Source organism: Perca fluviatilis, chromosome 7, assembly GCF_010015445.1.
Source record: "Perca fluviatilis chromosome 7, GENO_Pfluv_1.0, whole genome shotgun sequence".
NCBI classification, from domain to species: Eukaryota; Metazoa; Chordata; class Actinopteri; order Perciformes; family Percidae; genus Perca; species Perca fluviatilis.
Window position 1 is genome coordinate 25,153,933 of NC_053118.1, and position 26,000 is coordinate 25,179,932.

The 26,000-nt window shown below is 42.2% G+C and overlaps 1 protein-coding gene across 6 annotated transcripts in view; it reads left to right on the forward strand.

Moving 5' to 3' along the window:
* Window positions 1-357: 357 nt before the first annotated feature.
* erfl1 (Ets2 repressor factor like 1) overlaps window positions 358-26,000 on the forward strand; it is a 49,917-nt gene continuing 24,274 nt past the window's right edge. For 4 of the 6 annotated variants that reach the window (XM_039804769.1, XM_039804772.1, XM_039804773.1 and 1 more), the window contains exons 1-2: window positions 9,169-9,257; window positions 13,010-13,177. The gene's annotated coding sequence lies outside the window, so the exon portion shown is untranslated. Of the gene's footprint in view, window positions 411-714; window positions 813-9,168; window positions 9,258-13,009; window positions 13,178-26,000 lie in introns of those variants that run through there. The other 2 variants (XM_039804770.1, XM_039804771.1) reach the window with 2 other exon arrangements.

Here is a 26,000-nt window from a genome sequence, read left to right on the forward strand (position 1 = left end):
TCTCCCCTTCGCGCTTTCTCCCCTCTCCCGGCTTTCCTTTTGTGGTTAGATTTTTTTTATGTAAACTACATCATCACCAATTTCGGACAGTAACTGGTGGCAGTGGAGTCCCTTTTTTTCCTGTCAACTTTTTGTTGCTCCGAGGACAACTTTTCTCTCGCTATAGTCCGGCGCGCTCCTTCCCCATCTTGATTTATTTATTTTTCAACTCCTTGGGCAATACTCACATTGCCACTCAAACATCATTCCCGTGTAACTCTTCACCAATGTAGTTTAATGAAGGTGGAAGGATGCGCGGTCCGAGCTGTTAAATTGTCCAGATTACCATCAGTCCTCTGCGCAAGTCGACAGGATTCCCAACAACCCAAGTGGGAGCTGCCGGTCATGTCAATAAAGGTGCATCGGTGAAGGTAAGCATCCTACTTCCATATTCTGTTACTGACAAGTGGCATTAATAATTGAGAAACGCGTCAGAAATAAGATTCTCATGAGACGTATAATGCACTTTGGTGAGAGGGAAACATGCGCACCTCCTGCAGAAATTGATTGATGTATGGTGTGTACGCTCGTGCGCTGGAGAGTTGTCGAACAGCGCGCAGTGCGTAATACGTCTCCCTGAAAATAGATCGGCAACAATTCCTAAAAGGTTTCTGCTTTAAAGTGAAAACGTGTTTGTCCGTTTCATTTGTGATTTGTATCCTACTGCGGCTTCAGGGACCGAGACGTTAAGGAGTGAGGCTGCTGCCAGACGAATGCGAGATGAAAAGTATAAGAGCGGTCGGGGAAGTGGAACACGCACTTGGGGAATGAAGGTACACTTCAAAAAGTTGTCAAAGTCACAACGGTGTGGGTGGACGCCTATGCATGCGCTCTCGCAGGGTCGTATGTTAATATTTGAGGTCTTGTATGTATTTATCTTATGATATTGTGGATTAATACTGTATGCGTATAGGTGACCATAACCACGCAGCTGCGGTCTGTGTACTCAGTTATACATGTAAATGCATCCCCACAGACTTATATTAACAGTAAATCATGTATTTAAAGGTGACATCTGTATTTCCTTAAACCACGATCATATGCATGCATATGTTGCAGCTTTCTATCACTGTTTCAATACCTCTAAGCATAACACATATGGTCATATTTAACTTGGGGATGCTCCGATAAAAAGGAATTTCACTCAGTTTAAGATCTCAACATCATATTCTTGTGGCCCGGGTGGTCTGCTCAGTTTTTGTGATTATGAACAAGAGAGAGCAGTGAGGCTCTAATCTTTGATGTCCAGCTGATATATACACTCTGGAGCTGTTGCTTTCTTACAGAATGGAAGACATGAATGAACTCATACAATGTTTGGTTGAGTTTATTCATCTTTGCGAGCTTTATGTTAGTTTCATGATTTCAGTTTCAAAACAAGCAAAGGCACCTCAAGAGGTCAAGGTCACATAGGCTCTGTCACCACACACACACATGGAGAAAATCCTTGAGCAGATTATTTTATTATTTTATTATGGCAATTTTCCAAGATCACTACCAGCCACTGCCTTTGAATTTAAGCTGATGTTTTTTACATTGTACCAAGGAAATCAACATTCTGTTTCCTTAAAAACACTAATAACATACTGCACTGATGCTTACTGTGTAAAACTGCTTCTCACTTGCTCTAGTTCCTCTCCTGACATAAAAGGTGTCCAAGAAAAACCTGGTACATGACCCTTTCATTGATTTCAAGTTAATGTCACACAAGGTCAAAAACATCACTTGTAAAACTGAAAGGGCTCCAGCTGATTGTCTCATTTATAGATCAAAATCCAATGTGCAGCATGAACTTATAGTACACTATAGGCGAATGTGCTGGAAAATGAGAACTGTCATCTGTGTGTGTTAGCCATGCAGTAACAAATGAAACATGTTTTCACTTTGTGAATAGGCTGACAAATGTGACTGAACACAAAGATGAGCTTCCATTGATGAGCATATGAATAACATATGAATTTGAGCCCTGCCAGTTAAACTTTAGTATAGTAGATTGATTGTAGTTTATAAGTCATTTGGTCAGTTGGATGTTTTTCTTTTCTTCTGTTTCGTAGCTTCAACTGACACATTTCCTTTTAAAAAGCCACATTGATCAATTGCCATTTATATTTCAGTGGAAATGGAGCGTTTCAAATTTCTACATCACTCGTTGAATTTATGCATTTCTTAATTAGTACTCACTGATCTACAATGCACCCGATGAGTAGCCTGTTAAGATAGTTCCCTTCATTTAGATAACTAAATGTAGAGAAACGTCCTTTTTGTCATAGTATGTCCTAAATGTTTGCTTTTGCTCACCAGGTCAAAAATGACATTACATGCCAAAAGTAAAGGACTCCCAAGGCGTACACCCAAATTGACTGGAGTATCTCACGGTGGCACAGACTATGTTGGTTAACAGATCTATATTTTCAAATGACATAATTCAGCATTGAATTTCAGTGTTATTCTCCTTTAAGTAATTGATATGTAGCAGAGTAGCCTCCCTTAAGACCTCGTAGATCTAAATATCTCCCTTCATCATGAAGAGAATCTTCCTTTTGTCGACTAGGGAATGTTTGGATTTCCTAGGGTTTGAAGAACCTGGTCTCACATCTAATCTACAACATGCTCCCCAAAATGGGGAGAGTGACCCTTCCTGAGACTTCTTAGGTCTGAATTTCTCAGACGAAAGACTGGCGGGAAGATGATTAGTTCCCACTGCAGTCTTGATGTTTTTTTTCTGCATGGCCATGCCAACAATACCCCAGCAGTTTCCACTTCTTCCTGAAATAACTTTCTCTATTGACATGATAATGTGTTAATCAATATGGCAGTTTTGTGCTTATTCTAAACCACAATATATCCGCACCCTCTGTATGAATCAAGGCTCCGTGAGGGCCCACCGCAAGGGAGCGTCCCTCCATTGATTAGGTATTAGCTTCACCTCCTCCAACGCCCAGCCACTTCTTTGCAAACGTGGCTCTATTTCGGAGGTATTCAAACGACCACTAAGCACGGGAGCCAATATTTATAGAGGCTTTAACAGGTTAATTATAGTCAGTGGGGATGGTTCCTCCGAGGGATGAAGCACTCATAAAGGGCCCAGCAGAGTATGTCCCCATCCACTGAGCATTTGACAGTACAGTCAATGACTCCAATCATTCCTCATCTGCTTTATGGCCACAGCGACGTTTATAGCTGTTATGGGGTTAAAATAAAAGCATTAATGGATGCGAAGGGCAGGGGCTCTATTCAGCAGGGTGTTGCATTTAATCAAGGGTCACTCTGTGTAAAGTCCATAATCCACTTGGTGACAGTTAGTGCCACCCCAGGGTGTTGCTTGTATACACACACTGTTGCTTCAAGGGAGGCAATGGTATGAAATTCACTCATTTTACACTAATTTAAATTCACTCATTTTCCTGCACACTCTCAATCAATTGTACTTAATTTATCAACGTCTTGGTCCAAAGATCTTCTGCATGTAAAATCATATAGACAAAAAGCATCATTTTGTCCAAATGTTTTGCCTTGATGCACCTGTCAATTAGAGTATCTGATGCGCAAGACGTTTGTAGTAATATTTGCTGAAACATGCAATACTGTATCTGCATGGTTTTTTCTTTTGTTTATACGGAGTGTTGTGCAGAGTGTCCAAATGATCTGTAGCGTACCACGTTTACAGTCAAACTTCCTGCATTAGTGAGCAACATCATGCCATTTATATGCACTCTTTTTATTGCACATAATTCATGCACTAAATGCTCAGATTACAGTACGATGGCATGCAAGTAAATGTAGCCTCTCCTTTCTGTATTTGTCTTCTACAGACGTGTATTTCCCCTTTCAGTATGCTGGCACAAATTAAAGCTCTTGAGCTTGTGTCCACTCATTTCTCTCTCCTTCCTCTTCCAAATCCTCATTATTTTCTTGCACTCCCCACAGTGCCTTGTTCAGCCCTGTTGAGCTACTGTTTGAATTGTGTCTCTCACTAAACTACCTGTTTGTGTTCCCCACTTTCTTTCTGCTACCTTCCCATCTTCCGCTACACCCAAAGCAGCTTTCCTTTTTTGACAGCGTGCCCCCTGTTTTGGAGTCACTGACCCCCTCAGCACTCTCCTCTTCCTGCCCCGACTCCCACTTAACCCCATATTTCACAGATGAACTACGGCTAATTTCCCCCCAGTCCTCCGAACAGCGCTCTCTCCACTGCTGGAGCACGCTTAATTACCCACAATTAAAGCCAAACGCTAACGAGAAAATTGCTCTGTTATGAAATGACTTCAAAAGAACTAGAGTAAGTAGAATGGATTGGAGGAAAAGTTGGGTATAGCCTCCGGTGGCAGGGAAGAGCTTCTGTGCTGTGGTTTCCCCTCAAGCTCTCTCAGTGGAAGGCAGTAAGCAAAGACTCCTTTGGCAACACCCAAAGCTGTGGACTACAATATTCAACAGCTAAAATAAGTATTCACTTTAGTAATGGAATCAGTAATTGAAAGCTTTGTTGTGAGAGGGGAAAGTACTTTGGTTGCCTGTTTGGTCTCCTTAATCAGAGCAGTTCAAGATACAGTACATATGTATCTTAACTGACATTTCATTTATGTCACTTAAAGACATATATGTTCCATTATGTCCCATGACTACACATAAATAATGGCAAGGACTGTAGCTGGTGTAACCAATGGATTTTGAATAGATTGCCAGCACTCTGTATGATATGAAATCATGGTTACTCTAAGCTGATGCTTATTACATTTAATGTATTGAAAGTGGCGGCCTGTAATCATTGTACATGCCATGGTCTTTTGAAGTCAAAGACATATCGCACCTGCTGTTTACGTATTTATGACGTACAATACTGCACCCAAGATGAGTTTTGGTTTCAAGTCACCGTAAAGAATTTTTGGAAAAACTTTTTTTTTTTTTTTTTTGCAAGACAACAAATTCAATACAGACTTGCTGTTTTAGCTACACAATCCAATTTTAAAGGCTCAATTTACCCGAATGTAAAACATCAATAACAAAAATGTTTTCATATACCTTTTTGTATCTAGCGATGCAAATGGTTTTGTCGTCATTTGCCTAGGTTTTGAGATATCTGTCTCTAAGGGATCCCCAAAGTTATTACAATTCATCCTGAGAAGGAAAGAATGTATTTAACAAATTTCACGGAAATTCATTGAGTAGTTGTTGAGACATTTCACTCAAAAATATCAACCTCATGGTGGCGCTAGAGGAAAAATAAGAGACTCACCAAAGTCATGAGGCTTCATCCTCTGGGAACTATACATTTCTCTTCAAAATTTCATGGCGATCCATTTAATAAGGTTACACTGCGATCTCAAACACATTCTCGTTACATAACAGCATTATCTCGTGAAACCTTGCTGAACCAGTCTTACAGCATCCAAGCTTAATTGAGACACCCAGATGTTAGAGTGTATCCTGCACAATATACCTGACCACAAACCCCATTCCCTGTCACTGAGGAATGAGCCAAGTCTCTCCCCCCCTCCCAAATCCAATCTACAGCTGGCAAAATGAAACAAACTAACACTAATTTGGATTATTTACGTCCAGTTTACACCACATGACGCAAGGTATGAGAGGGAGAAAAAGAGCTATATGGTGGGTGGATAATTGTAACAGTGGTAGTAATAAGTGCAGCAGCTACAGTGATAACAATTAGATTTGATTTCATTTGAGAATGCCTCCACAGCTGCTCCCCACTCAGCCCCTTAACCCCCTTTTTCCCTTCCCCCTCCTCTCCCTCCCCTCGCTCCTCTCCCCCTAGATTAAAGTGGGTGTGTTAATTCCGTGGTGTAGCGATCGAACAGCTCTGGCAACAATGGGAAATGGGCTATTGATCAGAACAGCTCAGATTAAGACTAGGCAGTGGAGCTCTTTCTTGCTCTCTTTCCCCTCCTTTTCTCTCCATTTCCCATCTTCTTCTGCCTGTCTTCCTGTCTGTCCTGCTCATTTCCCCCAATGCTACTCTCTCCCTTTCTCTTGTCTTTCACACCCCCAAAGAAGAAGAAAGAGTGTTTGCATGTATAAGAGAGTCTATGAGGATTTCCTTGTCCTTCCTTCCTGTCCCTCTTATTTTGCTCTCACTGCTTCCCAATCCTATGTGCCAACAAGAACCTCCGCTATTCTCTTAAAACATTGCATTTTAGCGTGATCAAATCTGAAAGATGCATAAGTATACAGTAGCCTCAAGCGGAAATATAATGCACGGTATATGTGAGCCTTTTACCAGTTCTCTCTGCTGCAATTTGACATCCATTCACATGAGATTTTATATCAATCAGTCACAGCGAGGCCCTGTGTTGTGCCACAATTAAAATCCACCCTATCAGAACAGCTCACATACCAAAATTAGCTGTCATGATCGGGCTGCGGGACAGAACACATTGGATTTGCATTGAATAGACATAAAACATACCAAATGTGAGGAGACAGCAAATCCATACAGTGAAAAGTGAGCTAAGAATCCCCTGCTCTACTTATATTAATTAACTCAGTCAATGGGGATGTGATAGGTCAGTTATTCATCCTCTTCCAGCGCCTCCCCACTCTGTCACATATACCTCCCAGGTGTCAGAGGCACAGACGCTCCAGCTGCCGAGCAGGGATCGGCGAGGAAGAAAAAGCACCCCGCTATGGACATTAGAATGCGCTGGTCTGAGATCAGTGGTTAGAGGTTACTGGCACGTTTCAGTGTCTGCTTCTGCTTAAACCCTTTTGGATTTTAGAGGTGGCAAATTTACAAATGCAACAGACACTGCATACATGTGCAAATACTGTCATGCACCAACAACACACGCACACACACACACACACACACACACACACACACACACACACACACACACACACACACATCAGTGGCCACATCAATATTGCCATGCCTCCTTAGGGGACTCGCAGTATTGGCAAAGCTTTCATCTGCTGAGTGTGTGAGCGTCTGATACTCCCTCCTCCCGACACACACATACACACACACACACACACACACATACACAAACACACTCACAAGCTTGACATACAGTAAGAAGAAAAAAAAAGACATACACACAAACAAATACAAAAAGCTACACCCAGTGCAGCTGTTTGCAGGTGGGAACCTAAAAATCTAGGAAAGGAGTCGAGAAAGTGTCAGCTGGAGGGGTTAACAAGCAGTGAAGGCTGAGATCAGCAGTCGACACTAGAGGGCGATAAAGAGGTGCATGGGTTGTATCTGAGTGAGTGGTGATGTATGTGTATGGCTGTGGCTTGGACCATGGCCATGTTGTACCAACATTGCTCCAAGCATTCAATGTTTTTTGGCCTCCAACAGTTTTGTATACCATTTTTTTCATTTTGAAAAAGGACTGATTAAACACAAGTTAAGGGACTGAGGAGCAAATTATTAAAGGGTACAACTAATGATCATCTTTATCATTGTTCAATCTGCTGATTGTTTTCTTGATTAGTTGATCTAATATTTGGTCTATAAAATGCTTGAAAGGGGCGAAAAATGCCCAAGATGATGTTCCAAACCCAAACATATTCAATATACAATGATATAAAATCAGAAAAAGAAACAGCAAATCATTATTTCAGACACTGTAATCATTGAATGTTTGGCAAAAAAAATGATAATCAAAATAGTTGCTAATTGATTTTCTGACAAATCAATTAGGTGGCTCATCATTTCAACTCTAGTCCAGTCAATCCAGTATCACCAGTGAAAATACTTCTCACTGGCATCTTACTTCTGCTCGGCACAAAAACAAGAGATACCAAAAAAGATCACCTCCTAAAGCTGCTTTTTACCGCCAACATCTGATATGACCCTTACCCTCTTTAGCAGTGGGTGCATGTTATGTTATCAGTACAAGAATGTGACCTCATTCCACTGACAGAGTCATTATAAATCAGAGGAACTTCAACTAGACACCCAGCAGACAACACAGCATCCCGTTCTTCCTTCCAGCTTCAGTCCCATTTTCCTCATCCTTCTATCCTTTCACTTCTCCTTTAATTTTTTGATTCCCTTGTCATAGACTCCAGCTCTCTGCACTCAAGTGAGCTCCATGGGTTTACCTAATTGATTATTAAGTTGCTGATTTGGGATCAATTAAATAATTAAAGTTTGTTAAGGACAGAGTCGATTTACTGGCACCTGAGCCAAGGCATGCACTTCTCTTGTGTGTGTGTGTGTGTGTGTGTGTGTGTGTGTGTTTGTTTCCTTTTTTAGGCAGATGGTTGATAGAGGTAATATTGAGTTGAAGACAGATGAGTTTTATCATAATGTGGATTTTGCTGCAGGGACAGCGGGAAATTGTTGACAACAACAGTACGTTTCTTCTTCTTAGTCGTCTACAGCCAGAGTGACAGGTAGAGCTCGAGCTTTGGTGAGTGGTGTTTTTGGTTTCCTTTATATTCATGGAAGAATAATATTGTTGTTGCAAGGTAGCATTCTATTCTCTTAGGTAGGAAATGGCAGTGATTGGTCTAGCTTCAGTCTATCCAGTTTGGGGTCTAGGTGGAGGTTTTCTGTAATTTCAAACACTGTCAGGAACAATGAACCCCAGTTGTTGCTGGGACCAGCCACTCTTTCATGTGACCATTTTCGTTACTTCTTTGGGTCATTGCTCCCTAATTCAAGTTGAGCAACTTTTGGGGTCAACATGTTGGTAACTCCTTGGTGGCAAGGAGGGGAGACAGAGGGGAGATGGAGAGGCTCCTCTTTACGGTGGCAAAGATATCCCTAAAAGAGAAAACACACTCACCATTACACTACACACACTCTCTCTCTCTCTCTCTCTCTCTCACACACACACACACAAACCTCATATATGAGACACAGGAGCGGAAACGGGTCGAATCCTACTTCAAATTCTCTTTCCTCTCGGCTTGTCGACCGGGGAAAACAAACCGACCCGAGGCACAGCGAATGGGGATTTACTAATTAACTACTTATACACGCGCACACACACACACACACACACACACACACACACTGAGACACAGAGAGAAAGAAAGAGAGATATACACACCTCCTCTCATCCCTCCTCCTCCTCCCACCTCCCTCCCTCCCTCCCTCCGCTCTCCTCCCCGGGTTCAGGTTGATAGTAGTGCTGCCTCTCCGGTCGCTGGCTCGCTGCGCCGTCAGAGTGAATGCGTGTGGATAGACTGGTCGCACTTCAGCCGGTGAGCGCTTTAACATCACTCCCTGAAAATAAAAACCGGAGGTATGTTGTCCGCTTTGTTCATTTTATAATAGGCTCTAATATTTAACCTTTTTGTTTTTGTTTTTTGTGGGATTCTTGTTTTTTTTTATCGAGGAGAAAAAGTTATGGTTGTTGTGCCCTAGTGAGTGTGTTTAAAATATGATCATGACCGATTTGTGCTGGCGATATTATTGTTCATCATTTTAATGATTTTGCTATTGGAATAATTGTTTGCCTGTATCACTATCAGTTTGAGGATTGCATTGTAACCAAAAAGTTGAACCGTGCGTAATTTACGCAGCCTCTTTTTGCTGCCATTATCTGAAAGCTTGGATTTAGTTTTATTAGCTCTCGATTTCTTTTCGGAAACTTTGTGCTGGTTTTCCGTCTATGTATTGCTCGTATCAATCAGTCAATTAAACAGCCACTCACACAGAGCTGCACGAGACCTCAGCCGGTGCATCTCTCTCTCTCTCTCTCTCTCTCTCTCTCTCTCTCTCTCTCTCTCTCTCTCTCTCTCTCTGGTCCATCTTTGTGTGTGTGTGTGTGTGTGTGTGTGTGTGTGTGTTGGTGTGTCTGTGTGTGTGAGAGAGAGAGGACGGGAGTGAGTGACCCCGTATAATTTACCTTTATAAATATGTTAGAAAGTGTGTGTGTATGTGAGATATTTGGGCTCGTTTGTATTTATTTTTGTGTCATGCTGCTTGTGCTTTATCCTCAGATGTGGGATGTAATTGCACGTGCTACTATTTTGGTTTATCTTTAATACTTAATTAACCTAATCAATCAATCAATCAATCAATCAATCAATCAATCAATTGTTTTAGTTTCTCGACTTAAATTTGGAATCACTAGCCCTATATACCAACATATCTCAGTTTATATTCCCAGTTCTACACAAATCCACATTTCCCTAACCCCCTAAAAAACAACCAAGTATAGTTCCAACTCTTGGACCATGTGACCATCCGTCAATGTGTTTACCAAAGGAAAATATCGAAGTTTACTCTCACAAGAGTGGAGCCGATGATTTATATATGTGTTCTCAGACTCGCATGTTTGTTTCAGATGTGGGCGCATCGATACAGTGCAGAGCCGAACTTGAAAAGATATTTGGAATAGGCTATGCTCATCTTTATGTGGATCCGCTGGTCGCTCCTCAGATTTCTTTTTCTTTTTAGGTGTTTACCCCCTTTACAACTTTGATGCATATTTATGCGCGCCATTGGTGTAGGCTACTCCATCAATTATTTGTGCCAGTATATATCCAGATAAACAGTGTTTGTAAATCAATACACGCATGTAACTATTGCAGATTACGAGATCGATCAATGGATCCACCCTAACCCTGGCGTCAATTATTCACATCTAACTTTACACAACACCAGCCTGCCGCAACAAAGTTTGCTGCGTGGGAGTGTGTGCGTGTTTTTCTGACAGAAAAAAAACAAGATTTACAAGTGAAGAAAGCTTTAGGATTATTTGTTTAATTTACAGTAACAGCAAATACGTTTAACGAAACATAGAATAATAATAATATTAATAATAATTGTTATATTTTTTTCCATCGATTCTGCAGGTATTTAATTAAGTACAGGGAATAAATAAAAATAATACTTATTTATTTTTCTGATTTATAGCTGTTTTCCGGAATCATTAAACATAGTTTTGGCTTTTTGTAACTTTACAATCAGACATCACCTCTCTCTCTCTCTCTCTCTCTCTCTCTCTCTCTCTCTCTCTCTCTCTCTCTCTCTCTCTCTCTCTCTCTCTCTCTCTGTGTTGGCCTGAACAGTCCGTCCGGTCTGTGTTTCCTGTGTGTGAAGTTTCAGGCCAACGTGTTGAGCCCTCTCTTCTCCAGTCTCCCGTTTTAATTGGATTATTTCAGTGGTTCTTGTGGCGCTTATCGCCGGCCGTCTCATCCGTCTCTCTGCTGTCAATACTTGGTGGAAATATTTCCGAGATTAAATGGCATTTGGGGGAAATTTCTCCCCACGTCCCTCACCCTACCCTCCTCCATCCTTCACCTCTGCACGGCTGGCTTTGAACTCGTTAACCCGTCCAATTAATTGTGTTATTAGAATATCAGCGCTTTAACGCTGCTGCTATTTACCCCACACTGTGCAGACAGATATTATAAATATCTCTCCAGCCACCTGATAGACCTTCTCTGCTCCTTTTCTTTACAGGGGAGGGAATAATATTGACAATAATAACAATATTAATAATAATGCTAATAATAATAATAATCGATTGCATTATCTTGCTTTCATATAACAAACATGATAACACTTCTTTTTGTTTTAAAGTACTTCCTATTATTATTATTATTATTATTATTATTATTAACCTATTATTATTATTGTTGTTATTATTATTATTATTAGCTATTATATCGAACGAATACTCTACACTCCAGAGTTTATTTCTTAAAGCATCCTGTTAAAACTTGAAACTCTTCCTTTTCCACTTAATTTATATTTATAAAAAATATCTTATTAGATTCTTCCAAAAGTCGTTTTATAATTTAATTTGCTCTGATTAATGCATTTGATTTAATCTTTGAGAATAAAAATACGTAACTAATTTACTGCTGTTCGTCCGTAATTTACTTGTTATTCACTCGCCGTCAGAAAGACAATATAAACATGGCTGTTTCTGTTTTATCTTTGTTTCTATTCTTTTGCTTTATTTTTTAGAGAATTGTTAGAATCATAATCTTGTATTAATTCTTTTTTTGGGGGATTTTACCTGCGTTTTTTTTTATTATTATTATTATGTCCAATAGCCTATAGCCTATGTCTATATGCTTTCAATTCTTTTCGGGTTATGCTCGTGATTCTTTGGTGAGGAATTAAGATTTTGGATGTAACCTCCCTTCCTAATATATTTCTCTTTTCTTTGTTTTTGTTTTTCCTCTTCATGGAAATAGACTATTGGCTTTCTTTTATTCATCAAGGCAGTCGACTTACGGGGGCTCTCACCTCTTCTCATCTCCATCTCCATTCGGAAAAAGAAACTTCTGACTGCTGCGAGAGGCAGGTTTTGATTTTTAAAAAGTGCTCTCATCCTTAATGTGTTGTCATCTGGAAAGCAATTTCGTATGATCAAAGTGCGGCTAGTTAGTGCGGTCAATATCCTTTCCAGCACCCTTCTCATATATCGATAACAAGACAGCAGAGCCTCTCGCTGAGCTGCGTTCAGGGCCTCTGCATATCCGCTCTGTGTACCGATAAACCCGGATATACCCCGTGCGCAAAAAAAGCTATAACCTCATATATACATTACAGAAGACTTCCATATAAATGCAGCAGAAATATAAGTCACTCTGGGGATTTTGTTGGAATATTTTAGAGACATCAATTCGACACATGAATACCATCAATTGCGATTAGGCCAAGTTATTTGCAAATAACGCATAAGCAAAAGACGCACTAAGAAGAAGGAAGATGGTACTTTATTACTATTTAAGTCATGTATATGGGGTATTAGTGATTTTTCTCATACTGGCATCTCTTCCTCTATGACAGTAAAGAGTAAATAAGGTGATTGATCTGTGGTCGATGTGTGGTCCTGCGGGAAAACAACAAAACACAAGCGCCAGGATCGGCTCCACTCAGCTGGACCGACGCGTCGCCGGTCCCGGAGTTTATAAGCTCTTATTTCATTTTTCTTTTTCCGATCTGAATGAAAAGTTTGTCCGCACAGACTCGTCTTTTTGTGTCCATAATGATCATTTAATTTACTATCTGTTTTTTCTTTTCTTTTTTTAGTGACGCATTTGTGCGCGACAGCGGCACTTCCCCCTCCCCCTCTGACCTCCTCCCTTCCGGTTCGGAACAACAAGCGTAGCGGCGAACCAATTCCAGTCCAGTCCGAGAGACGGTGATCGGGCTTCGGCCTCAGGTGCATCTCTGAGGCGGGGCGACGCGGAGGTCCAGGTGGGTGAACTTCCTCCTCCAACATGCCAATATCTCAGTCTCCCTTTGCTTTTCTACCTGCTTTTCTTTTACACTTGCCTTCATTTGTCTATGCAAACCACGCTCATGATATCCACAAACATTACGTATCACATTATAGGAAGTGAAGTCACTTCAGGTCAAAAATGTTTTTCCATGGGAGGAGTCATGTGTTGTTAATTTAAAATTGAAGATCACAACTGCCAAGTGTGTCCATGTGGAGATAGAAATTGTGACACTTGCAGATGAAATAGTAATTTTATATAGGCTATAATTTTGATTTTAAAGATATATTACCTCACAATAGGAAACCTTTGAGTCTCTCTCTCACTGACTGGTAACTCAGGAACTCAGATTATTATGAACGCATATACTGTATTTTGATAGTGATATCATGTGTAGCTTCAATTTTGAACGTTGCAAGATTTTTCTTGGTCAGATACCTTGATCAGCTTTGGATTCAGGGTTTGTTTTTCTGTTTTTTCAAACACCTCTTTCTTGCTATTGAAAATGTGTTGGGGATGAAGCCGCACAGACCTGTCTGTGAATAATCAAAGGTGTCCAATGCGCCATGCAATAGCCCTTGGCCATAACCGGTCACATCAAGGATGCTCCTCCAGCCATGGCAGCCAATGTCTGAATGTATCCTCTGGCTCCTCTGCTCCATCCTAATTCTACTTATCTGATGTTAGCCCCTTGGCGCACCTTAAAATTTGTGTTTCATTATTCATTATTCAACAGGCATTACTGTTTGGTTGTAGACACACTTCTACCTGTTACACTCTAAGCCTATAGGGCAATTGAAGGACTCCTTTTTATCTTTCCCACCATCTCCCTCGTGCCCCCCCTCTCTCTCCTGTGGCCCTCATACCCCTGTCGTCTCTCGCTGCCACACCTGGTAACTACAAACTTGTACACAATAATAACAGCCAGATGTATCCATCTATCTCTCTATCTAGCCTGTCGGCAGTTAGTGGAGTGGCTGAGAGACTTGCAGGCGTGAAAGGTCAGTTAATCAATGGTGCACAATTTGACAAATCCCAGCGACTCTTATCGTCCTCACGGGCGTTTAGGGCCAAAAGGAGGACCACCGAGATAAATGCTTAATCCAGGAGAGAGAGAGAGAGAGAGAGAGAGAGAGAGAGATATACAGGAGTGCTGTGAAGCAGATGGGCATGCAAAGAGGTTGGGAGGTGGAGGGTTTGAAGGAGTTGGTGAGTGGAGAGAAATGGGAGAAAGAAGGAGACATGGAAATGGCTCAAAGCAAAACTGAAACGTGAACAAATGTGTCCGCATTTGGATATGACGGATTCTCCTTTTCTCTGTCACGCTAAAAAAAAAAAAAAAAAAAAAAAGGGGGGGACAACTCTTAGATCATCAAATTCACCTCAGGCTCGACAAGCCATGTGCATGCCTTCTGGGTTGACATAGAAATCCTGGTTCACTCTCAGTTATGGCTCTGCTGCTGTGTGTGTGTGTGTGTGTGTGTGTGTGTGTGTGTGTGTGTGTGTGTGTGTGTGTGTGTGTGTGTGTGTGTGTGTGTGTGTGTAAAGTTGAGAAAAACGTGAGGAAAACAAAGGTGTATGAGTGGTTGAATTCTCCTGTGGCATGTTAGCCTGCCTGCAGCAGTGTGCAACCAAGAGGAAAATGAGCTTTTGTCCACAAGGCTGGCCTCTTTTTTCTCTCAGCTTTTTGAACTGCAGGGGTTTGGAAGGTGGCACAATTTCTTTGCCCTTATACCCTTAACAAAGATCACCCCAGGATGACATGGTGGCAGTTGTTTTTTTATTGAGCTGTAATGCAGTTTTTATTTCTTGTGTGTGGTTTTATTGGCATTAATCTCATTTAGGTTAATGATCAAAATGGTGCCATTGTCACCAAAACTGATTTCTTGAATGTGTCCGTGCGTTTTTTTTTCTCCCACCTGGATGCGAGAGAGCTGCTTGAGCAATCACACAGACAGACGCTCATGTCCTTTATCTCCATCTCAATACAAGTTCAGTGTAATTCGATTGGGATTAGTTGCACTGGCATGACAGCAGATCCCTAGTATTGCCAAAGCACTTAGGAGGCAATGACAGGACCACATCGACGCGCGCTTACACATACACAACACCCTGCGACTGGTCAACCTTGTAGAGAGAGAAAAGCAGAGAGAGAGAGAGACAAAGTGGAAAGACAAAGTGACAGCCAAGTCAAAGAGGTTTTGGCAAAATCTCAGGATGATGAAGTTAAAGGATGATAGAAAGTTGTCGAAAGAAGTGTGAAAAGAAGAGGGGGGAAAAATTATGAAGGGACCCGGATGACGAGCAGAGCTAAAGCATGACAGAGTGCGTCCAAAGAGATGAAAGAATGATTGACTCGCAGGGAGAGTGATGGAGAGAGAGGAGAAAGAAGGAGGGAGATGAAATGGAGAAAGAGGGAGGTAGAGGAGGTGAAAGAGAGCGAGCAGGAAGAAAGGGCTGAGGACAGTAAAAGAGAGGACAAAAGATAGAGGGAGCAAGAGAGGATAAAATGTTTAAGAGTGATGTACGAGAAGAGGGGAGAGGAACAGATTTACTAGAAGTCAAGTTGTCCCCGGTCAGTCATTAATCCGATTTAAGAGCAATTAAGGTGAGACTGATTCCTTCCTAGAGAGAAAGAAATAGATGGAGAGGGGGGAGAAAGAGAGGAGACAACGAGGGCGAGAAGAAAAGAGTGATTGAAAGAGAAAAGTGGGAAAATAAAACAGGTGTCTGAACTCTGAACGCCTGTTAGTGGACAAATTAGAGGCAATGGAATGTAAACATGGCGACTCATTTCAAACTGTGAGATGTAATTATTTTACAAAGATGTGACATTTGACTACATGCACAAGATATGACTTAAAAATAGATTGACTTAGATGTAAAACTGTTGAAGGGCAAACTGAGGTGAGGGTGAGAGGTGAAATATATACAGTATATTGTATTTTTTATTTTTAAATTTGTAGTACATAAGGTTTTGGTGGTGTTTTTTTTTACACACTGGTATCCTTGAATAACAGACATTTCCCGTGAGATCAGGATCATACAGAAGTAACACTGTTGACCGAAGCTTAATGTGAAAGCAACCAACGAGGACCTCCAGTCTGCATGTTGGAGCTCTGCTACCTGTGAGATTATTCCTCCGAGAGCGGACAGAAGTTGTAAAGTTGAGTTTCAGGTGAAAGCACACAGGCCATTTCGCTCCCGTCAGCAACAGACAGAGAAGGGCAGAGAGGAGAAACAGACAGAGAGTGAGGGACAAAGTAAAGACGAATCTCCTTTGAATGAAAATGAAAAAAAAGCACAGAAGCAATGAAGGTAGCTCCCTTCCTCCTCCTCTTCCTCCTGCTCCTCCTCCTCCTCCTCCTCCTCCCACTCCGCCAAACCCCTCCAATCCTGGCTCGGTGTGCTCTGTTGTTCCAGATGTGTATCAGAGGTCTCAGGGTCGACACAGGGGTCCCTCCACTGCTGTAGCATTTCTATGTCTATTGGGAGATGGTGGTCCTGATAGCTCGGCCGTCTGACACGTACACAACAGTACATAAATCAAACGCACACATACACACACTCCATTTATCTCCCACTCAAGCAGTGAGGTGATAGCAGCCAACTCTGCATAGAGTCAGAGAGAGGGAGAGGTTGTGCTCTTTCTTGTTAAGTGGGAAAGTAATGGGTAGCTGTAAAAGGTTTACTTCTGTTGCTGCCATCTCTATTGTTCTGGCCTAGTCAGTTTGTGCCTCTTTTGTTGGATGTGCTTGAACAGTATATAGCACACTCGACTGCTTCCATAATTGCCGTTCCACATAACTGCAGGACAAGAGTGTGTTATTATGAAGCCTGTTAAGGCAAAGAATGGAGCAAATTGAAAGCTGAGGTCATAGATTTTGTTGTGCAACATTTTAGGCATCTGATTGGAAATTATTTTACATGATTTCATTCACTTATAGTCCATCAATGCTGAATACATCTATTTTTTTAAAAAGCAGCTCACCATTATAGGAACAATTACCTTGTACACATCTCCTTATTTTATTTCATTTTTGTATCCTGATTTTTCTCCCATCAAGATTCTGTCTATTTTTCTGTGGCGCATCCATTGCAGTTTCTGTGAACCAATCTGAAGCCCATCACAAGTCCCAGATTGAGAGGCCATTTGGCTGCTGTTGACAGGAGGGAACAGCTATTGACAGGGCCCTGCCGGGGAGGCGTGTCTCGGGCACCACGTCCAAAGCGTTTGTGGCGTTTAATACACTGTAGCAGTGGTCTTCACAGCCCTCACCCTGCATGCTACTGCCATAGGGATCAATATGCACTGGGTTAGAGAGAAATGGACCATCTGATGCACGCTCGGAGAGAGGGATGAGGGAAAATGAGTGAGTGAGAGAGACAGAAACAGCAGGGAGGGATGGGGTAGCAAGGGATTTAAAGGAAAAAAAGAGGAGCAGGCTTGTAAAAGGGGAGATGGCGAGACCAAAAGGAGGAGAAGGGAAGAGAGGAAATGATTAGAGGCACGGTTTAAAAGACATGGAGGCAGAGTGCTACCCAGCATGGAGATAGATAGCAAGGGAGAGAAAGTGGTCAGCGGTTGAAAGAGACATTCAGCTGGGAGAGAAAACAGATTGGAGTGAACGGCGATAGACACTGAAAAAGAGGAAGACTCTAGACACCAGTGAGGATACACACAGGAAAGGAAAAAAGACATAAGGGAAGAGAAGAGTGGGAGATAGGAAGGGAGAGGGGGCGGTAGACGAAAGGAGGGGGGAGAAAACAGAGAGAGAGAGAGAGAGAGGTGCGGGGGAAGGATGAGGAGAAAGGGAGGGGAGGGGGGTAAAATTTCCATCAGGTTTTCAATTGGGGCGGATCAATAGTGTATTAGAGCTCACCTTGACCCCGTCTCTCCCCCTTCTCCCCGGCCCAGCACACAGGCCAAGCTTCTCTCCCTCACAGCAGGGGACAGAGAGGGGGAGAGATTGCATTACGGCCTCCCTTTCTTGGACCAAAGTGGCAGAAAATGGCACAATAAAAGCAAGAGCGGACAGAAAGAAAGAGGAAAACTAAGTCGCGGCAGGCAGAAACAGAGAAAGTGGGAGACAAGGAGTAAGAGAGAGTGGAGCGAGCTGGAGGAGACACCAGCGGGTGATGTCGTGCTTGTTTGGACAGAGCTTTCTGAGAGAGGAAAACGCTCGGGTGCCGGGGTGTGTGTGCATCATGGAGACATGACTTGTTTGTATCACCACAACACTCAAAAGGACAGGTTGGAGCCAAACTGTCGTCCACACAAAACACATGCATGCGTACTTAACATACGTGCAGAGCACAGACGCACACAAAATGGTTTATATAATTGTGCACGCTCTTGATACACTCACAGGGACTGGATAACCTTGATAGTTAGTGTAGAAGTGCTCACACACACTCATGCATAAGCCTGATCTCATTTGTAGGAGCTCATTTGTATTTTTGTTTTATGTGTATGATGCATTTAAAACAAATATAGCCTGCTTTAACTTGACAGTTACTATAATCACCCTAACCTCAGAAAAAACTTAAAGCTGCATTCAGCGATTTCTGACCACGACGGGGAAGAAAACAATCCAAAACAAGCCCACAGAAAGCACCTGATACAGTATACCAGCCAAATACCCAAGGTATTACATTATTGGTGGATTGGTGTGTAGCATGTTCGCATCACGTCACAGAGCTGCAATTAATGTTGGCTTCTTATTAAACATACCCACAATCTTTCACTAAACTGAATCTTACTGTAGTTATATGCACAGATATTGTAGAAAGCAATCATGTTTGATGTTACAAAAAACGCTGAATGTACTCTGAGGTTTTGCATAATCATCTATGCTCTTGTCTGGTGACAGGGTTAGATATACGTACAGCTTATCAAGTAGTTATAACTCAACTGTTAGCAAACATTTGCCTACTTACGCATCCAGCAGACACAGAAGCTTGAGCATTACAGTAGAATTATGTTTCTGGTGTTTATTTACAGGCCTTGTTGCAACATTTTGGTCTCCACCAGCACCTAAGAAAATAGAAAGCTGGACTTCCCTCTCTAGGTTCTGGTTTACTTAGATTTTCTGCAGTCCCATGCTAGCCAAGTAGCATACATTCACCTTCATGCAAGCCTATTAGATGGTTGCTTATGGTTTTGTTTAGGGGTTCATGAGAGCTGTGAGACTCAACCATGCAGTCCATCTGTGGGTCAGAGAAACAAAATAATTAAACTTAAAGCTGTGCAGAGCTGCTGTTGATCCTCAGTGGGTATCACACTACCAAATCAATTAAAAAACATCACACAAGCTAATAACAGCAATTTTGTATTTTTCTGATAAAACTACAAATACAGCACTGCAAAAACTAGATCTATCTTTGTCCATAGGATGTGGTGTGAAAGCTTTTTGTGTTATTTCTATGACCTGCGGTGAGAATAAGTTGCATACAAAGACTCAGGCACCCAGACACACACACACACACACACACACACATTCACACACACACACAAACACAAACACAAACACACAAACACACACACACACACACACACACAAAGACATACATAAGGCTAGTAGGACACTCTCCATCACTGGAGGACAGCAAGATGTGAAGCTGTTTGAGGAGGACAGGGGCAGAGGAGCGCGTTGATGGGGGGAGAGGTTGAATAAAAAAAATTGATCTGTGAATTTAGCATTTAGACACAGTTTACAAAGCGATATATAGAGGGGAGGCCCAGGAGCAGAGGGGACTGTGCGGGGGAGGACACTTAACTTTACAATAGGTCATCTCTGCCTATTTGACTAAGTGTAACACTGACATCCTGGCTTGTATGCTGCACTGTGCATATACCCCAGAAAATAAACGCAAAATACCATTCACAGATTCTCCTCTCAACGATCCATCTTTGGGTGAGCGTGTGATTTAGCTGTTTAGACAGGAGCTTGTTTGTAAAAGTGCAGACCTACTAGCAGCACCATCCTCATCTCTTCCCCACATTTCCTAATGCTGTTCCTATTGTCACCCATCCACACTCCGGTGCACATGCACACACCAAGACACCCGACAACAACACACAAATGTGCACACATGCGCGCACCCTATCTCTGACACACACAGTAACGCACAAACTCTGTCCCGCTCGCTGAGGGGGAGAAAAGGGAAGAAAAAAGGAGAGAAAAAAGAAATCGATCGCCGGGGATAGCGGTGCGCGTCGGAGAATCGTATCTTGTCAAAATAATATATTACCCTCATCCCCGCCTGATCGATGCGGTGGATTAGGGATGGAGGGCTCCCTCTCTCCCCTCCTCTCTCTCCTTCTCTTCCTTCTCGGTGCTTGGTGCAGTTTAATATTTACCTCCGTGAAAGAGCGGCCGCGACGGCTCTCAGCCCTAATTGATTCCGACACAAGGGGCTCTGTGCTCAGGCTGCGGATGAGAGAGGGAGGGCTGGCTGGAATGCAGAGGGAGAAAAGAGAAAGAAAGAATAAGAAAAGAGAGGAAAGAAAGAAACAGAAAAAAGAAAGGAATGAACAAGAAAAGAAAAAAAGAGAGGGAGGGAGGGAGGGAGGGAATGGGCTGGAGTGTAAGACAACAGTGTGAACAGCAAAATAGTGGAAAATGTGGTGAATGCATATGCTTATTTCAAGAAGGGGAGAGACAAAAGACATAAGGAAGCTGAAAGAAGCTGCAAAAAGAAAGGAAAGGGTAGAAGTGAAGCTAAAGTATTCAGTTTAAATAAGTGGATGGATAAAGTTAACAGGGGTGATAGAGAGACAGAGTGAGAGATGAACTAAAGGAAAACCATGGAGGTCAGAAGAAAATATAGTTGGAAAGGTGTAAGATGGACAAAGGACAGCTTGGGTTAGAGAGGGGTGGGGATAGCACAAATGGGGGAGGGGGGGGGGGGGATGAATGGAAAGGATAGCGGAGAGGAAATGAATCAGAAAAAAAAAAAAAAAAAAAAAAAAAAGGAGAACAGGAAGAGTAACGGGAGGGATGAGGGCCGGGGAGAGCAAATGAGAGGGGATTAAGAGAGCGACATGAAGATGGATAGAAACAGAGGAGTGAAACATGACGGGCGGAATGTAGAGCACCAATAAAAACGCTAGAACAGGGAAGAAAGAAATAGGGGGGATGATGGAAAAAAGAGCCCGGCGCAGAGGTGACAGAATGATATCAGGTGGGATAGACAGAAAACAGGAGTGATAGCGGAGCAAGAGGCGGAAGGGTAGAGAGGGACCATATTTTCCGTTGAAGGAACTGGCCTGTCATGCTGTTCCGCCAGCCCAGAGCAGCTCTATAAAATACAGGGAGCAGACGGGTCGTGTCGGGTGACTTATGTGTATATCTAGGCTTTGTCAATATTTCTTTCTGTCTGCCCTCCTCTGTGCTTCCCCTATTGCCTTCTCGCTCCTGTGCTCTCTTTCTCCACCTCCAATTGTGCCTCCGCTCCCTCTCTATGTGTGTGTTTGTCCCAGTTAAGTGCTCACTTCTTCTTCACAGCAGCCTTGTTCATCTTTGTTCCTCTTTCCTTTATCAAGTGGGTGCAAATATAGGCTACAGAAGGTGTCCATCCATCTTCGTCCACTACAGAAGGTGTATGTTTCGAAAGTCGTCTGCGCCTTTAAACGTTGGCTTGCAAGCCAAACATGACTGTGGCACAATGATCTGAGGACTTGGCAGGCTTATATCCCCCACTGATTCTCCATTATGATACAATACAGGCAGGATGATGAGCCTTGCAGTTAAATTGACATTATTGACAGAGCGTCAACACAAATATTCTCATTGATATTTGTATTGTATCATAAAGTCTGTCTCTAACCCCCCAAAACAAGCAGACAGCTACTGGTGTTTCACACCTATCACACCTACACTCCCTGTTTTTCAGTTTCTCTTCTGCATGAGTGCATGTATGAATGAATGCATGTGTTTGTGTACGTCTCTCTCTAGTCAGTCTTTGCCCCAATACACAAGCACCGGGTGGTAGGCTGATTTATTCATGTGGTCCCAGGGAGTATTGCACCTCCTCTTCCTCATTTGGCATGGTTTAGTATCCTGAGCACAGCCCTGCAGAGACCCAGGTCCACGGGGGGCCAGACATCCTGCAGATACACTGCCCCGGTCTACAACTGGTGGACACTTACAAATTACCCTGCTCTACATTTCATGTATATTCATTAAGAAAACATGTCAAAACTTCACAGAACAGCTGCAATGTTGCCTAGATTTTACTTTAGTTGATGTCTTGACCACATGTAACTTTCAAGCCCAGTTCGGGTCCAGATGGGACCTCGTTATTTATTTACTTCTTTTTTTTAAGATTATTTTTTGGGGCATTTTAGGCCTTTATTAGATAGGACAGCTTAGATATGAAAGGGGAGAGAGAGGGGGAATGACATGCAGCAAAAGGACGCAGGTCGGATGTGACCTGCGACCACTGCGTCGAGGACTAAGCCTCTATATATGGGTGCGTGCTCTACCAGGTGAGCTACCCAGGCGCCCTGTTGTTTGTATTAAGAGAGAGAAAACGATGATCTTGGTTTACACTGGTATAAGGTACACAAAAAAATGTCACTGGTGATTGTGATATGGATCTTGCTGCCATCATGAGTCCATGACCTGAGTGTCACCGTGGAAACAGAGAGAGGAAAAAAAGATACAGGACATAGAAGTTGCACTCGAATGAAACAGAACTTATTTGTTTTTACAGAACAACCTGAAAATTCCCATTCCATCTCCATGACTTCCTTTGTTTTTGATCTATTTTTTCTTCCTTCTCTCTCCCTCTGTCACTGTGTCTGTTCTTTATTTACACCTCTCCCGGTCTCTCTGCAGTGGCTCAGGGAGCGGTAACAGAAGTGTCACTTGTCATTATTGGTCTAATTCAGTAATCCGTCATCGTGCACTCACTGTATGCAGCGCATTATATGCCGGCACAGCAGGTGTACTACGCACTGAGGTGGAGATTCGATTTGACACGCACACAGGCGAGAGTGCCGACGGGGGCCGGGGCAGACGTGCACTGAGTGTGTGTGTGTGTGTCCAAGTGTGTGTGTATTGTACATTTGTTTGTGTGTGTGTGTGTATGTGTGTGTGTAAGAGAGAGTGGGAGATGGAAACACAGATAGAAAGATGGAGAGATTGAATTTGTGTGTGTGTGTGTGTGTGTGTGTGTGTGTGCACATGGATATATGACTTCTAAGAGGTCTGTGTAATGGGAAGAGACAGAAATGGTATTAAAAGACAAGAAATTGTAGTAAATATGGAAACAGTCATAACAGAAGAGTCATTTTAAAAAAGCATGTTCTTAAGAAAAGTCACAACAGTATATTATGGAGGCTTTATTATACATTTGTTTCGAATCTGTGCTTGTTGAACTCAGAGTTTGCTCTGTCTTGTTTGTGTCTGAAATATTTATTATGACTGCTGTATGTGTTTTGTGACCCTAAGGTCCAAGTAACCCAGTCAACAACCAGTAAGGAAGATGTCTGAACTGAAAACAAGGCTATAATACGATCTACAGTACAAAAACAAGGCTGATTTAAATGTGGTGTTAAGTTGTATTGATTCTCATTTGTGGTTGGTTCTTACTGAGTTATCTGGACTGCAGGTTTTTCTGTAACGTTAAGAAGTTCTTCATTATAAATAAAAGGTGTAAAAGAACAGAACAATTTATGCAATTTACTTAGTTGCTTAATACAGTCAATTCAATCTGATTTATAAAATTAGCTTTGAAAAGCAGTTTAGATTTAACATTTTGGCATGCGCCAGTAGTTTCTTTTCTTTTCACCTCTTACTAAACTGCTTGTCTATTTGGGACATATTTACATATTTCTATCTTTCCCCAGGCATTTCTGCCTTTATTTGACAATTAGAATAGAGAGATGTCAGAACACGAGGGGAGAGAGAAGATCACTGGCATGCAACAAAAGGGACAATTATAAGGTCAGCATCTTAAACTCATAAGCCACCCTGACGCCCCCGAATTTTGTTATTAGATCATATGGACTCATTGCGTCACACTAACAGACACCCTTAAGGGATGTAACAGGAGGTTTCAGTGGCCAGGTGTTAGCTAAGGTTTCTCTCCATACTGTCATCAGTCTACAACAACCACAACAACGACAATGTAAAGCTGTGCCAGTTTTTAGACAGTAGTTTATACACAGTTGTGGGATAAATCCACAAACAGAGATCCAAACATTACATCTCCCAGATCTTTGGTGGACCTCGTGCATCAGTATTAACTGCACTCCTTAAATAAAAAATGATGGATCCAACAGGGTTATTGTAGAAGCGCCATGATAAGGCCATCAAACCCAAAGTTTGGGACTACGTGTGAGATTAATATAGATATAATAAACCACAAGTAGCTATGAGAAATTGTGACGTGTAGGTTCAAGTTGGAGGTGGTGAGGTTAGGTAAGATGTTGCTGTGGTTAGGGCTTCTTTTTAAATGCAGAAGAATGATCCCTGAAGACAGGTTTTATTTAATCTGCTTCTGTCTATCTTATGTTTGTTTATATATAAACAAATATCTGCATACAATAAGCTAATATCTCCCGTTTTGTCAGTCTTACTCTACCATAAATATCTTGTTATGCTAGCTGTTATAGGACATTCACACTACTGCAGAGAAAATATCCAGCTCACTTGGTGGTGCGACTTTAGACCCAATCTACCCACACTATTTGCGCCTTTGTCCAATCTCGCTACCAGTCAGGCCACATCCAGGATATCATAATGATTTTATCCTCTTATTTCAAATGTTTTTTAGTTTACATTCATACTTATTGTGTGCTTTATATTAACAGTGCAGATCCATCTGGCCGCGCAACGCTTCTGTCGCGCCGCGCTCCACTTTATTCCCATGGGTGACGTCAAGTAACTTTAACGCGCCCGCAAAGCATCCCAGGAAGGCGGTGCCGCATTTGAAAAAATGCTGCCCGTCTTTATGCAAATTAATCCGTTGAACGCGACTATCCAGTAGAAGTAGACGAAAATTTTTCAAACTAACCTTTCTCGATCTGAAATGAAGACAGATTCAGCAACTGCGTGGCCTATTTCTCGCTTAAAATGTTTTCAGAAACACGTTTCAGTGAACTATTTTCGTAAAATACGAGATCGTATTCTCAACGAGCCGCCATGATGCATCGTTTTGAAATTCGGGAGCAGCCAGACCCACGTGACGCGGTCGTCCAATCAGCTGCCGGTCAAGGGCGTGGAGCATCAACCATGGATGTATGACGTCGCGACACCACGCTTCAGTTGTGGGTTTTTATTTTATTTTTATTTTTTTACGTATAAATGCTTTCTGTATGACACTAATTAATCATAGTACATCTCTAGAACTTTAGACAAACAGGCTTGTAGTTTGTCCCCCATTATTGATGCCACCATTGAGCAGCAGCAGCAGCAGTCACTGGCTGCACTGCTCTCTCAAAGGTCAACACTTAACTGTACGTATGTTTGTAGTTCAACAAAGCTGAATGTTCTCCCCCTTGTCACACAATATTGATTACATACATTGTGGTATAGGATGATCCCCTGTAATCCCCGCAGTGCACTCTGGGTAGGAGAGTTTTTGTGTGTGTCTGAACCAGTGTGAGAGGGATAGGGTTTAAGGTTTGTGATGTTGGGGCTTCCCTTTCTCTCTTTATCAATGGCAATTTGTATGTGAGTGCTCACCTCTGTAGTCCCAGTGGGCACGGTGGATTTCATCAAGGTCTTAACCCCACAAGGCTACAAATCCGGTTACCACTGTAAGTGTTTTAAACTGTTTAAACTATC